The sequence below is a fragment of the Macrotis lagotis genome, chromosome 1, assembly GCF_037893015.1.
Source record: "Macrotis lagotis isolate mMagLag1 chromosome 1, bilby.v1.9.chrom.fasta, whole genome shotgun sequence".
Taxonomy (NCBI): Eukaryota; Metazoa; Chordata; class Mammalia; order Peramelemorphia; family Peramelidae; genus Macrotis; species Macrotis lagotis.
The window spans coordinates 131,244,602-131,258,047 of record NC_133658.1 but is presented as its reverse complement, the minus strand read 5'-3'; the positions used below and the strand labels follow the sequence as shown (position 1 = coordinate 131,258,047).

Genomic DNA, 13,446 nt, shown 5'->3' with positions numbered 1-13,446 from the left:
TAATAAGGCCCCATAATCAATATTTTAATACAAACCAAAGTATAAGTATGCTGCTTTGTTGTCTGTGCTGTGACTATGTTCTCTCACTTTCCACACAGACAAAAACTCATTCTTTCAGCTACTTTTAGTTTAACTTTCTTCTTTAAAATAATAAAAGCTGACATTTGTATAATATAGTATGTGTTTTTACATATAAATGCATACATGTGTTCATCAGTATATAATCTTATTTGATCCTCAGTACAAGCCTATGAAGTAGGTGCTATAAATATCATAATCTTCACTAGACAAATGAAGATGAATCAAAGACTGTGTGTCAAAGAAAAGATCTGAATCCAAGTTCTTCCAGATTGCTAAACCAGTACCTTTCCCTTCAACCATGCTGCTTCCATAATTAACATCATTTGATAATGTACCTCCAGTACTCAGCACATATAATTGACTTAATAAATGCTCATTGAAATAACTTAATTTCATTGTCCCTGCTGTTTATAAAACTCATAAAGACTTATCATTGACATGAATTGACAAAATTGTATTCACTATGTGTGGTTTCAGAATTGACCTATCTACTTAGTCAAAACTCAAAAGATTGAGTTTAGAGCTCATCACTCACTCTCTGAACCATACCATAGCCATTTCTTTTTTCCTCTGGGACTGGGCATTTTTCACTCTGAAAGTGGAGGATAGATAAAGATTTGCCAGAGGAAGTGGAGTTGATCCCTGGATGCTATGTTGCTGAATTATTTAAATCATAGCAACTAACATCCTTAATGAAAGGTTTGGTTTGTACCAAGTAAAGATACAAATTCCATTAAAGTCCATTATTCAAATGAAATCAACTTGTGAGTACAAGTTGTATGTACAAGTACATACAAAGTTGTAAATAATTGAAGAAGTAAGAATTGTAATACAGAGCCACATAAAGATAGGCATTCAAAATTATATGAATTGTGTGGGACTGAAACTTGGACAGTCAAAGAGCACAACACTGAAACTATAACTTGGAATTCCACAAGAATGGAATTTCTTTCTATTATGTAAAATGCAAAGTCAACATAGATAGATCTTATCTAATAAAGAAATGTTTATGTTCCTTGGTGGTTCCCAGGAAGGGAAATATTGTGGAATGTGGGATGTATACTGGTTTTAAAGAACACCTGGGGTTAGTCCCTGCTCCACCACATACTGCCTATTTCCCCATCTATAAAATGGAGTTCATGCTTGTAATATATACTGGGCAGCTATATGGTACATTAGATAAAGGACTAAATTTGGAGTAAGGAAGATATGAGTTAAAATTTGACTTCAGACACTAGCTGTCTGAAGCTAGTGGACAAGTCCTTTAACCTCCATCTGCCAAATCTATGGTATATGTATAATAGCAGCACCTACCTCCCAGGGTTATGGTGAGAATCCATTGAGATACTATTTATAAAGTGCTTTGCAAAGCTTAAAGATCTTCATAAGTTATTACTCTTTCATAAGATCATTGTGAAGATCAAACAATTAAATTAGGTGATGTGGATAAAGTAAATTGTACATCTTTTGGGGGGGGAGATTCTTTTTTTTTAGAAAGATTTTATTTATTTTGAGTTTTACAATTTTTCCCCCATTCTTGCTTCCCTCCCCCCAACCCCCACAGAAGGCTTTCTGTTAGTCTTTATGTTGTTTCCATGGTATACATTGATCTCAGTTGAATGTGATGAGAGAGGAATCATATCCTAAAGGAAGAAAAATAAAGTATGAGATAGCAACATTATATAATAAGTTATTTTTCTAATTTGAAGGTAATAGTCTTTGGTCTTTGTTCAAATGCCACAATTCTTTCTCTAGATACAGATGGTATTCTCCATTGCAGACAGCCCAAAATTGTCAACTGGTTGTTGCACTGATGGAATGAGCAAGTCCATCAAGGTTGGTCATCACCCCCATGTTGCTGTTAGGGTATACAGTGTTTTTCTGGCTTTGCATCTCACTCAACATCATGCAAATCCTTCCAGGCTTCCCTGAACTCCCATCCCTCCTAGTTTCTAATAGAACAATAGTGTTCCATGACTTACATATACCACAGTTTGTTAAGCCATTCCCCAATTGAAGGACATTCACTAAATTTCCAATTCTTTGCCCCCACAAACAGGGCTGCTATGAATATTTTTGTACAAGTGATGTTTTTACCCTTTTTCATAATCTCTTCAGGGTGTAGACCCAGTGGTGGTATTACTGGATCAAAGGATATGTACATTTTTGTTACCCTTTAGGGATAATTCCAAATAGCTCTCCAGAAAGGTTGGATGAGTGCATAGATCCACCAACAATGTATTAGTGTCCCAGATTTCCCACATCCCTTCCAATATTGATCATTGTCCTTTCTGGTCATATTGACCAGTCTGAGAGGTGTGAGGTGATATCTCAGAGATACTTTAATTTTCATTTCTCTAATAAGTAATGATTTGGAGCAATTTTTCATATGACTATGGATTGCTTTGATTTTCTCAGCTGTAAATTGCCTTTGCGTATCCTTTGACCATTTGTCAACTGGGGAATGGCTTTTTTTTTGAAAATATGACTCAGTTACCTGTATATTTAGAAATGAGTCCTTGATCAGAAATACTAGTTGCAAAAATTATTTCCCAATTTACTACATTTCTTTTGATCTTGGTTACAGTAGTTTTATCTATGCAAAAGCTTTTTAATTTAATATAATCAAAATTATCTAGTTTGTTTTTAATGATGTTCTCCATCTCTTCCTTGGTCATAAACTGCTTCCCTTTCCATAGATCTAACAGGTAAACTACTCCTTGATCTTCTAGTTTGCTTATAATATTGTTTTTATGTCTAAATCATAAATTATAAATCTTAACAAGGTTGAATGTCCTTTATCATTGTTATTAAACTTGTGCCAAGATTTGTGTTTACAGTGACCCAAAAAGCATAGCTTAGATGTTTTTACTACTGAAAGATTTGCAAAGGGATGTTACCTTTACTCTTAACATTATACTTCCTCTTTTTACAGGTAAGAAAATTGAATCTCAGAGAGGTTAAATTATATAGCCAAGGCTAATGGCTGATGTTTCTGTAGTCTTTTAAGATTTACAAAATGCATTCTCACAACATCCCTTTCAATAGAGATAATGTAAATATTATTATCCTTATTTTGCCAATGAGGAAATGGGAACTCAAGAGAAATAAAGATTTTTACATGATTTCATAGTGAAAATCATAGCTAGGATTTGAACCTAAATCTTTTGATTCTTAATTGTATGTGCATTCCACTTACTATCCTGGATATAAAAGTAATTTACAAAAAAAAATTCACATAGATCCAGATCTAAACAAGACCAACATTCTCATTTTACAAATAAGGAAACTTAGACTTATGAAAGTTAAGTGAGTGGCCTAAAGTTCCAGGGTACAAGCATTAGAGGTAGGTTCTGAACCCAAGTCTTCTGACTTTAGAGCTAAGTCAAGGAAGTAATGGAAACAGTCAAAAGTAATTGAAATTCAAAGTCATGGGTTCAATCTCAGATCAACTATTTATGACTTCTGTAATTTTGATCAAGTCACTTAACATTATGGACCTCAGTTTCCTTATCTGTAAAACTATCATTTCTGGTTGATTGGATTATGTAATCTCCAATATCCTTTCTAGCTCTAAATTCTTTATTCTGAAATAGAATTTTTTATGTTACATTCATGAATGATAACTAGAATTCCATAGACTCTCTGGAATGATTATTGATGATTCTAGGATTAGTTTCAGATACCAGACCCCCGCTAACAAAAACATAACTTTAATAGCTAAAGATCCAGTATTACCTTAGTGAAGATATATTCTCTTGTGAAGATCATTATGAGTGGATTGTGAAGATCATGAGTCCAACATCCTGTAGTACCATAGTTTTTAAAGTATGGGCTTCTTGGGGATCCCTTGGACCTTTTCAGGGGATCCACAAGATCAAAACTATTTTCATACTACTACTAAGACATATTATTTTTATGGGAAATATAAGTAGCTATTAGACATATCAACAAAAGTTCTTTGACTTCCTCAATAACTTTAAGTGTGTAAGGAGATGCTGAGACAAAAATGTTTGAGAACTACTACTATAGTAAATGGTTTTTAAAATCGTTTTGGTTAAAAACTATCTCTTAGTGGAACAGTTGGTATTAATCTCCTCCACATATAGTTGGGTTGGTTTTTCAGAGAACAGACCCATCACCACAGTTAGAACTGAAATGCTTTAGTAAGAGCATAAGAGATTCCACTCTGTTGCCCTTTGCTAAGAAACCAGTATCATTTCTCTACCTTAATAAGCCATTAGAAAAGAATAAGTTGGCATTCCACATTAATAATAAAGAACTTTCTAAACTAAATTGATCATGAAATTCTTGGGCATTTAATAAATATTTACTGAATGCATAAAATTCTTCCTGGAGGTATGGGACATCCTCAGGAAAAGATAGGATCAGGGAAATTGTGGCACAAAATAGATAACATTAAGCCTTGGTTCCAAATTGGAGATGACACAAACTTGAAAGCAATCAGAGATTATTTTGCCAAAAAGAATTCACTGGAAGTAGAAGAAACCAAAAGAATGAAAGGAAAAAAATACTATAGATGGTATTCCTTCCAAAAAAGGGCCATGCAGAGGACATTTGTAATTACTTATCCATATACCTACTTTGTTTTTTAGAGCAAAAATTAGCTTTAAATGTGCTCCTCCAGCAAGATATCTCACATGTGTATATTTCAAACCTTAGAGATATTTGCTCAACAATCTTCTGTATATTAATGTCAAATGAAGAAAAAAATCACAATGATAATTTTGATTTTTAATAGTGTTTTAGAGTAACAAAATGTTACATATACACACATTATTTTATTTCAACCTCACAACAATACTGTGAGATAATAATTCAGGTATTATTATTGCCCATTTTAAAAATGAGAAAATTGAGACTCAGAGAATTAAAATGACTTGCCTATGGTCATATGGCTGATAAATACCAGGCAACATTTAAAACCAGATCTTACGGATGACACAATCAATTCAATATGCCATACTGCATTCAAGAAAGAGATTCTTATCAAAAGGTGTTCCTAACTATTATGAAGGATGTTTTGGACAAAGTTCAAATGGAAGATCGAGTCCCTACAGACTGTGAGTTCTTATGTTATTTCTAATTTCATTCAACAATATGCTGATGACATGAAACCCTAGATTAGAACACTATAATACCTCCTCAATGAGATCTATGATTATCAAAAGAGATCAATGTAACAATCCGTGGAAGAAATACAAATGTATGAAAAAAATGACTGGTTTAGATTGTAATATACCATTGAATGGTCAGTCCATTGAATTAATTGATAAGTACATATATGTGAAATAGGCATCATAAAATTGAACAGAAGCTAATCACAGAATTGAATAGGAGGAAAAGGAGATGATTGCCTTTGAAAAACTATTCAGTGCTTTTAACAATACCACACAACTGACTATATCTTTTAAAAAATATATATAGTTTTGTGAATCTTGGAGTGCCATTCTAAAGAATGAACGATGCAAGTTATTCAAAGGACTGTGAAGAGACACAGGACTAGATGAAAAAGAAATTGGTGTTGGTGAGCCTGCCCAAAGCATAGAAAAATCCACTTGCCAATGAGAATTTTATATTTCTTTTTAATGTAAATTTTATTTGCTATTATGAACTTTTATACAAATTACAGAAAATATTGTAAATGAATCTGGAACCTATTACTACATCTTTTATTTTGATTTTATATATTTTGTAAATTTAACAGGCTTTGAAAAAATAATTTCATGAAGAACAGAAAAGAAGATTATGTGTGAAATCATAATTTTGTACAGTTTGGTTTTTTTTTTAGATTTTTTTTTCAAGGCAATGGGGTTAAGTGGCTTGCCCAAGGCCACACAGCTAGGTAATTATTAAGTGTCTGAGGTCGGATTTGAACCCAGGTACTCCTGACTCCAAGGCCGGTGCTCTATTCACTGTGCCACCAAGCCGCCCAGTTTGGTTTTTTTAAAAAAGTATTTTCTGAATTCAACATGTTACTTTCAGCATTCTCTTGACTGTTTTCTTTTGAACTTCATTCTGTTTTCTTCTGTTCACACATTCAGGTTTTTCAAAGCATATATCATTTAAAATTGGGGCAATAAAACTTTCCTGCTTGTATCCTCTCCTCTTCTAAACTTCTTTTTGCTTTCTTTGGTGTATGTTTTGAATGCTTTGTTAATGTTATTTTTTTTCTTCAATTTTTTCATCACTCATCATTCACCAACTTCTTCTCAAAGATTATGCTACATTGATTTCTCTGTCTCCCATTTTCTTTTCTTTTTCTTTTTAGGTTTTTGCAAGGCAATGGGGTTAAGTGGCTTGCCCAAGGCCACACAGCTAGATAATTATTAAGTGTCTGAGGCTGGATTTGAACTCAGGTACTCCTGACTCCAGGGCTGGCGCTCTATTCACTGTAGCACCCCTGTCTCCCATTTTCTAAAGTCCAGTTGTGTTATATTTCACCCCTCCCCCAAGGTTCATCCCATACCTTTAAGGAATTAAGGACACATCTTTTTCATTTACTATAGTCCCTAATTTTTGTTCCCAGTTTTAGGAATGCAAATACTCAAATCCCTAAATAATCAGTTTTACTGTCATAAGGGAATATTTACTTAAACAATACAGAAGAACAAACATACATTTTCTCTAACATGTGATGGGGCATCATTACCCCTATATTATTTTTGTCTTCAGAGATGAGATAAGGATTAGGTTTATAACTTAGCTCAGTTCATACATAGCATTAGTCCCATCAAGTTCCAAGTCATAATTCTCCATTGAGCATGAATCTTAAGACCCTGCCTTCTCAGAATTTCTTTTCTGAACTAGTTGCAATACCTAAGAATTCTGGGCTCCAAAGTACCTAACATATAAGTTTCCAGGTTGCAGAAATAAACTCCCTGAACCTAGAACTGAAAAGGACAAGAAAAATAAGATCAAAACTCCAATCTCACTTCTTGAAGTCACAGAACTTAAGGGAAAGGGAAATGTGACCTTTGGGGTCTTGAAAGCTCCCAACTTGTTACATGGTGCCCTTGGTGTGAGTGAATGAATCAAATCCTTTATCTTTGGATATCTTTGGGAAAAGAGAACATCATGTAGATTTAAAAATATAGGCAGTTCTGGCAATGCAAACAATGGAATGAGGTTGTTCCAAATCAAATGATAGGCCAGCAAAAATGTCTTTTCTCATATGCAGGTTCCTGGCATCTTCCATATGTGTGCCTCCATCATAGAAGGTCTGGAAAAATACCAAAAATCTATTAATAAATCTTTACTATATAGAGTTTGTATATTTTCCTAGGATAACTGAACATACCTTTAATTAATTAGTCAAGTCTGTACTTAGATTGTTACCAACTGTGATACTTTTTTTTGAGCTTGACAGAGTTATAAATTATTTCTGTATCTAGTCTGGCTGCTAAGGCTAACTGTGCTTATTTTGAACATCACATATGAAATAAATATGGTAAACACTAGAGGATTGGGAACAAATTGTCATGCTCTTAGTCCATGGCAGGCAGCCTGTGCTAGAAAAAGTAGTCACTGATAGGACTAACATGTGTAGCTTCTGTTAAATCTGAAGACACGGGGCGGCTAGGTAGAGCAGTGGATAAAGCACCAGCCTTGGAGTCAGGAGTACCTGGGTTCAAATCCAGTTTCAAACACTTAATAATTACCTAGCTGTGTGGCCTTGAGCAAGCCACTTAACCCCATTTGCCTTGCAAAAAAAAAATCTGCAGACAGACTCATCACAAGTTACATGTGAATGGTGTTATCTGTGACTGGGCTCTAGAGCATCTGTGTCACCATAGTCTCAGGCAGGCATGCCTATTTCAGAGAATTACACCTTCCTGGTTTCTTTTCTATAAGGGTGATTGTAATAGCAGAGCACACAAAATACATGTAAACCAGATGAAAATAGAATTCTAATTCCTTTTTTCTCTTCTTTCATTACACCGTAGTGTACTGTGTTTTTAGAAATCTGGAATGGTCTCATAGACCTGCAAAATCACATTGCTTTTTCTATCTAAATATCACAGTTGAATGTGTACTTTATTTGAACAGAAATATATTTTTGACCTTATCTAGCAAAATGCTCCTATTTCTTCCCTTTTTTCTCCCATGGCCTAATGCACCCATGAGACAAGAATAATTTATTAGCTGTATTGATTGCTAGATGGACTTCAACCCTTTCATTTTTATCCCAACAATTATTTGGCATCTTATACACTCTATCAGTAATTCAGAAGGCTGTTCTCTCTGTCTGGAATTGTAGTTTTTCTTTTCTTTATAGAAATCAGTGGAGATTTAATTTAAGAAGCTAATTTTAAAGCAGAAATAGATTCCAGAAATGACAAGTGCTACATGATGCTTGACAAGATCCCATCTGTTGTCATTATGGACACTAAAACAGGATCAGTAAGTAAGGCTTTTATAATCCCAGGAGGGCCTTATGTAGTTCAGTGCAGCAAAAAGAGCTTTGGATCTGAAGCCTAAAATCTATGTAATAGGTTATTTGTAGCAACATGATTTGATAGTACCTTATTATCTGTTAGGACCATGGACAGAGGCAGATGTCAGTCAGTCCTAATACTTTGCACTCTGTCCAGTCATCCCTTTGTTACTTGCTGTCTGAGTGTGATTCATTTTGTTAACAGTTTATGACCCTATCTTTCAGTTAATGATTTGTAACTAGGCCCTCGCCTTTTGTTTCTCCCCAGGGCTCCATGTCAATCAAAACCTATGCTCAAGGGTCATAACTTTAGCAAGCAGTCTAGTTGGATTTGATTAAAAAAAAGGGTAATAAAATATACACATGCATCATCAAAACTACAAACACCTCAAGTCCACCAACTTCAATATGCAGTGTCATTCTTACCAGATTCCACTGATGGAAGATAAAAGACAAAACATAATGTTTATACTCTTAATCCTTAGGCTCCCAGCTCAAAAGAACAATATCAGTTACTTCCAATGAAGCTAGAGATTTAGAAGTAGAGATTAGGAGACTATGCATTCTGGGCATGGAGTTTCAATGGTGGGAGATAGAGTGCCATGTGAGAAAGAGTAAGAACCCCATTTTCATTGCACAAAAGAGTGTGTGAAGGGGAGTAAATCTGGAAAGATAGGTGGAAAGTAGATTTTAAAGGGCTTCAAATATTAAACAGAGTTGCCTTCTTAGAGATGTTGTGTTTTTTTGAGCAAGGAAACAAAATGGGTATGCTATAGGCTTTAGCAATATCATTTTGGCATCTGCATGAAAGATGGATTGGAAAAGGGAGGAACTTGGCACAAGGAAGCTCATTAGAATTCTATTGCAATGAGAGTGTTGGGGGAAGTACTTCATATCTTAGAGAAATGTGAATTGTTATTATAATCACCATCATTTGCCCTTAAACATAGTTTTCCAAATTGTGGAGAATATGAGAGATTCATGAAGCAATGGCCAAAATTACTTTTTAAAGTAAAAACTCCAACATATGGCGTGGCTAGGAGGTATAGTGAATAAAGCACCGGCCCTGGAGTCAGGAGTACCTGGGTTCAAATCTGGTGGCAGACACTTAATAATTACCTAGCTGTGTGGCCTTGGGCAAGTCACTTAACCCCTTTTGCCTTGAAAAAAACTAAAAAAAAAAAACTCCAACATAAATACAGATACTTTTTTCAATGAAAAGAAAGTTCAAATCAAAGTCAACAAAAGCAGTATAGCTCTGCAAACTCCAAATGACAGTGAATGCAACATTGTGATTATTTATTCAGTATGTAAAAATAAGGCTACATTTGAATTAGAGCACTCATTCTCAAAGCAAGTAAAATCTGCCACCATCATTGTCAGTTGGCATAAGCTTATGATACAGATGAGTTGTAATAAATTCTGAATTCTATTTGAATAAATCATGGGTTAAGGAAATTATTTATGGAACTTGTTTTTATGAAACAAGATGTGACAATTTTTAGATATGACAATTTCTATGTAAAAAGAGGTGAAAATGTGAGGCAATATTATTACCTAAATTTTGGAAACCATAAGTGTAAGGACCATTAGACCTTTTCATCAACATTGCAGCCAAACTCTCATATATATACATATATATATATTGTTTCTAACTACTGAAATGTGAGCTCTTTTGATAGCAGAGAGATCAACTAGTATTCTGAGTCTTAGCACAATGTTTGCCATATACTTAGTGCTTTATAAATAAATTTTCATTTCATGCTGCTCCCCTAAGCTGTATCCCAAAATGTGGAAATAGGAAGTGGATGATAATTTATCTTCAGTGTCCAATACCATCAAATTTTTGGGTATCAATTAGTAATTATAACTTAAAATATCACCTTCTCTTTCTCCTTATGAATTTTAAAGGGGTTTGCATTTTAGCATGAATAAAAGCTGCAAGTTAAAGCATTGAAGCTCTTGACAAAAAATGTATTTCATTAGTTCTAGGATGAGATTTAAAGTGAGGAAATCATATCTTACCTGTGTTCCTGAGGCTGGATTTTAAATTGTGGGACCTGGATTTGAATTATGCTGTTTACTTTGGCAACCTCTTTGGGCCTCAGTTTCTGATCCTTAAAGGGTCTAAATCTATGATGACAAGCAAAGATTTTTATAAAAGATTCCTTGTGAAGTTTGAGGTTTTCCCTCTATATCAAAACTTGATTTCTTTCTTTTTCCCCCACAAGCCAATGGGGGTTAAGTGACTTGTCCAGGGTCACACAGCTAGTATGTGTCAAATGTCTGAGGTCAGATTTGTAGTTGGATCCTCCTGACTCTAAGGCTGGCATTCTATCCACTGTACCACCTAACTACACCCAAATGGTGATTTGGAAAGGTGTCAGGGTGATTGAGAATTGTTAGTACATAGGTACTTAGAGGTAAGTATCCAGCTAGTCACCTTGAGTGCATTCTGGGGTGTTGATTCCTCCAGAGCAATTATAGCATCTGATATGTAAGGTAATAGAATAGCATATTACTGAGCTCTCAAGGAGTTTGAACTCTAGCAGACTGACCCACAAACTATATTCATATAACTATATTACAAACATTCACCTTCTCATGACTAATACTTCCTCAACTTCCACACAGTTATGTGATCTAATCACTCTCTCATCCACTATTGTTTAAACCAAACACTAATTCTCAACCTTACCACACTCAAACACTGTTTTTACCACACTACATCACAAAAACCCAGGGTCTGACTTCTAAACATGCTGACTTCATCATTAGCCAGCCTCAAGACAATGTATTTTTTAAAAATACTTTTTAAATTTTATTCATTTAAGGCAATGGGGTTAAGTGACTTGCCCAAAGTCACATAGCTAGGTAATTATTAAGTATCTGAGGTCAAATTTGAACTTAAGTCCTCCTGACTCCAGGGCTGGTGCTCTATCCCCCTGCAACACCTAGCTGCCCCAAGACAATGTTTTGAATCTTTTTTATGCAATAAATGGTTGCAGATAGTTGTACTGATGCTGTCTTTCTTGTATAACTCTCTGCCTTCCCCTGGGATTCTCAGCCTTAACATTGATCTAAGTAGCAAATGACTAGGCCTGATCACCAGCAGCAGTGGTTCCTTTGTTGCTAGTTCTTCTTAGTAAAAGCCTAACTCCTCCAAATTGAGAGAAGGGCTGATAAGAATGTCAGATATTCAGCCTAAGTGGTTCTTTTTTTGTGGCATACCTTTATTAGTCCCTTAGCTTCTCTATATTTGACAACCCTCTCTGCTGTTAACTCTGTTAATAGTGATAATAGGAAGTGACAGAGACATGTGGATTAATTTTCTTTCCTTCTGTTAGGCATGTATATTTCCCTATCACATGCTATCATTGATAGTACTATTGGATTAAAAAAATAAGGAGCATTCTTATTTCCAGTTGATTGCAAAAATAAGGCAGATCAAAACATGTTCCATACCACTTCCTTTGTCTTTGTCAAAAAATATTATAGATATTAACGGAAAGAGCTAATTAGCCTTAGAGTCAATGACTGGCACTAAACCAATGAGTATCCTTGGTCAAGTCATTTATAGGATCATAGTATTAAGAAGAGAAAGGGACCTTAAAACAGAGGTCTTTAATCTGGGATCTATTAACCTGTGTATTCATATATATTATGTGTGTGTGTGTGTGTGTGTAAATGTACATATATATGTATGTGAATATATGTGTGTAGAAATGTGTATGCATACATATATTACTAGCCATGTTTCACTGTAATTGGTTTCCTTTGTAATTCTATGTTGTTGTTTTTTTAATGGTTTTAAAAACATTATTCTGAAAAGGGATCCCTAAGCTTTGCCAGACTTACAAAGGGGTGCACAAAAAAAGAAGAAACAAAAAGAAAGGTTAAGAATCCCTGTCAGTGATTGCAGATTCAAATCCTGCCTCTAATGCATTTTATTTGAAAATCATTTAATTTTCATGGACCTCAGATTCCATATTTATAAGATAATGAATTTAGATTAGAAAACCTCCAGAGTCCCTCTGGGATTTAAATCTATGATTCTTTGTGTAATTTAGTATAACCTTCTACTTTTGCAGCTGAGGAGATCTCAAAATTACAAAAGTAGTACAATTGTAACAATACAATTCTTAGGATTCTAAATCAGATGTTTTCCCTACTATATCATACTGCCTCTTTCCTTTATCCAGTCCTTGGTTTCCTCACATATAAAATTAGGAGATTGCACTTGACCATCTCCAAGGCCCTTTCAAATCAAAGTCCCATAATACTTTGACTCTGTATAGATTTACCCATGTGCCATCAGTGAAAGTGATTTGCTCACCACTTTTTGGAGGTGCTGTGTGGTTTGACCATCCAAGTTCCCAATCCTTGGTGCAAGCAGGAAAGCTCTTTCTAATTCGTGTTCCATCTGGTTTGTTCCCCTGGCCCTGATTTTTCAGGCCTCACATCTCAGAGATGAGAGCAGTTGCTGTTTTATTCATGTGTGACCCTCCCCTGCCCAACATGTATGCATTATTAAAGGCTCTTTGCCAGACAGCCAGCACAGACCTTGGGGGAAAGAGGCTGCAGAAATAATTTTCCTTCTTCCTAAGAAGAATTGCCTGACCCTGGAAAAATTCATCAGAGAAAGATGCTACAATAAAGGCTCATATGGAGAAACCTTCAGGGATCTAAAACACTCAGATCCATAGCTTTGGGCTTCTTGCAAGCCCTCCCCCACATTATGCAGTCCGTTGTCTCCTTTCTGAGACTTATTAATATGATTACATAGACCTCTGAACAAAGGAATGAAGATTTAGATGGTGGTATTACATTTACCAAATGCTAGAAACTTAAAAACAAATGTTGCTTATATTTCTGCTAAAATCTTTATACTGGTTTTGTTATAAACC

General features: G+C 34.9%; 1 protein-coding gene and 1 long non-coding RNA gene across 3 annotated transcripts in view; one reads left to right on the top strand and one right to left on the bottom strand.

The window, feature by feature from the left end:
* ADD2 (adducin 2) overlaps positions 1 to 13,446 on the top strand; it is a 167,037-nt gene that overhangs the window by 37,754 nt on the left and 115,837 nt on the right. The gene's annotated exons all lie outside the window — the stretch shown is intronic.
* Positions 1,658 to 13,446, bottom strand: part of LOC141503228 (uncharacterized) — a 70,917-nt gene continuing 59,128 nt past the window's right edge. Inside the window, exon 4 of one of the 2 annotated variants that reach the window (XR_012472789.1) lies at positions 1,658 to 1,724. This is a non-coding gene — a long non-coding RNA (uncharacterized LOC141503228). Of the gene's footprint in view, positions 1,725 to 10,573; positions 10,673 to 13,446 lie in introns of those variants that run through there. The other variant, XR_012472790.1, reaches the window with a different exon arrangement.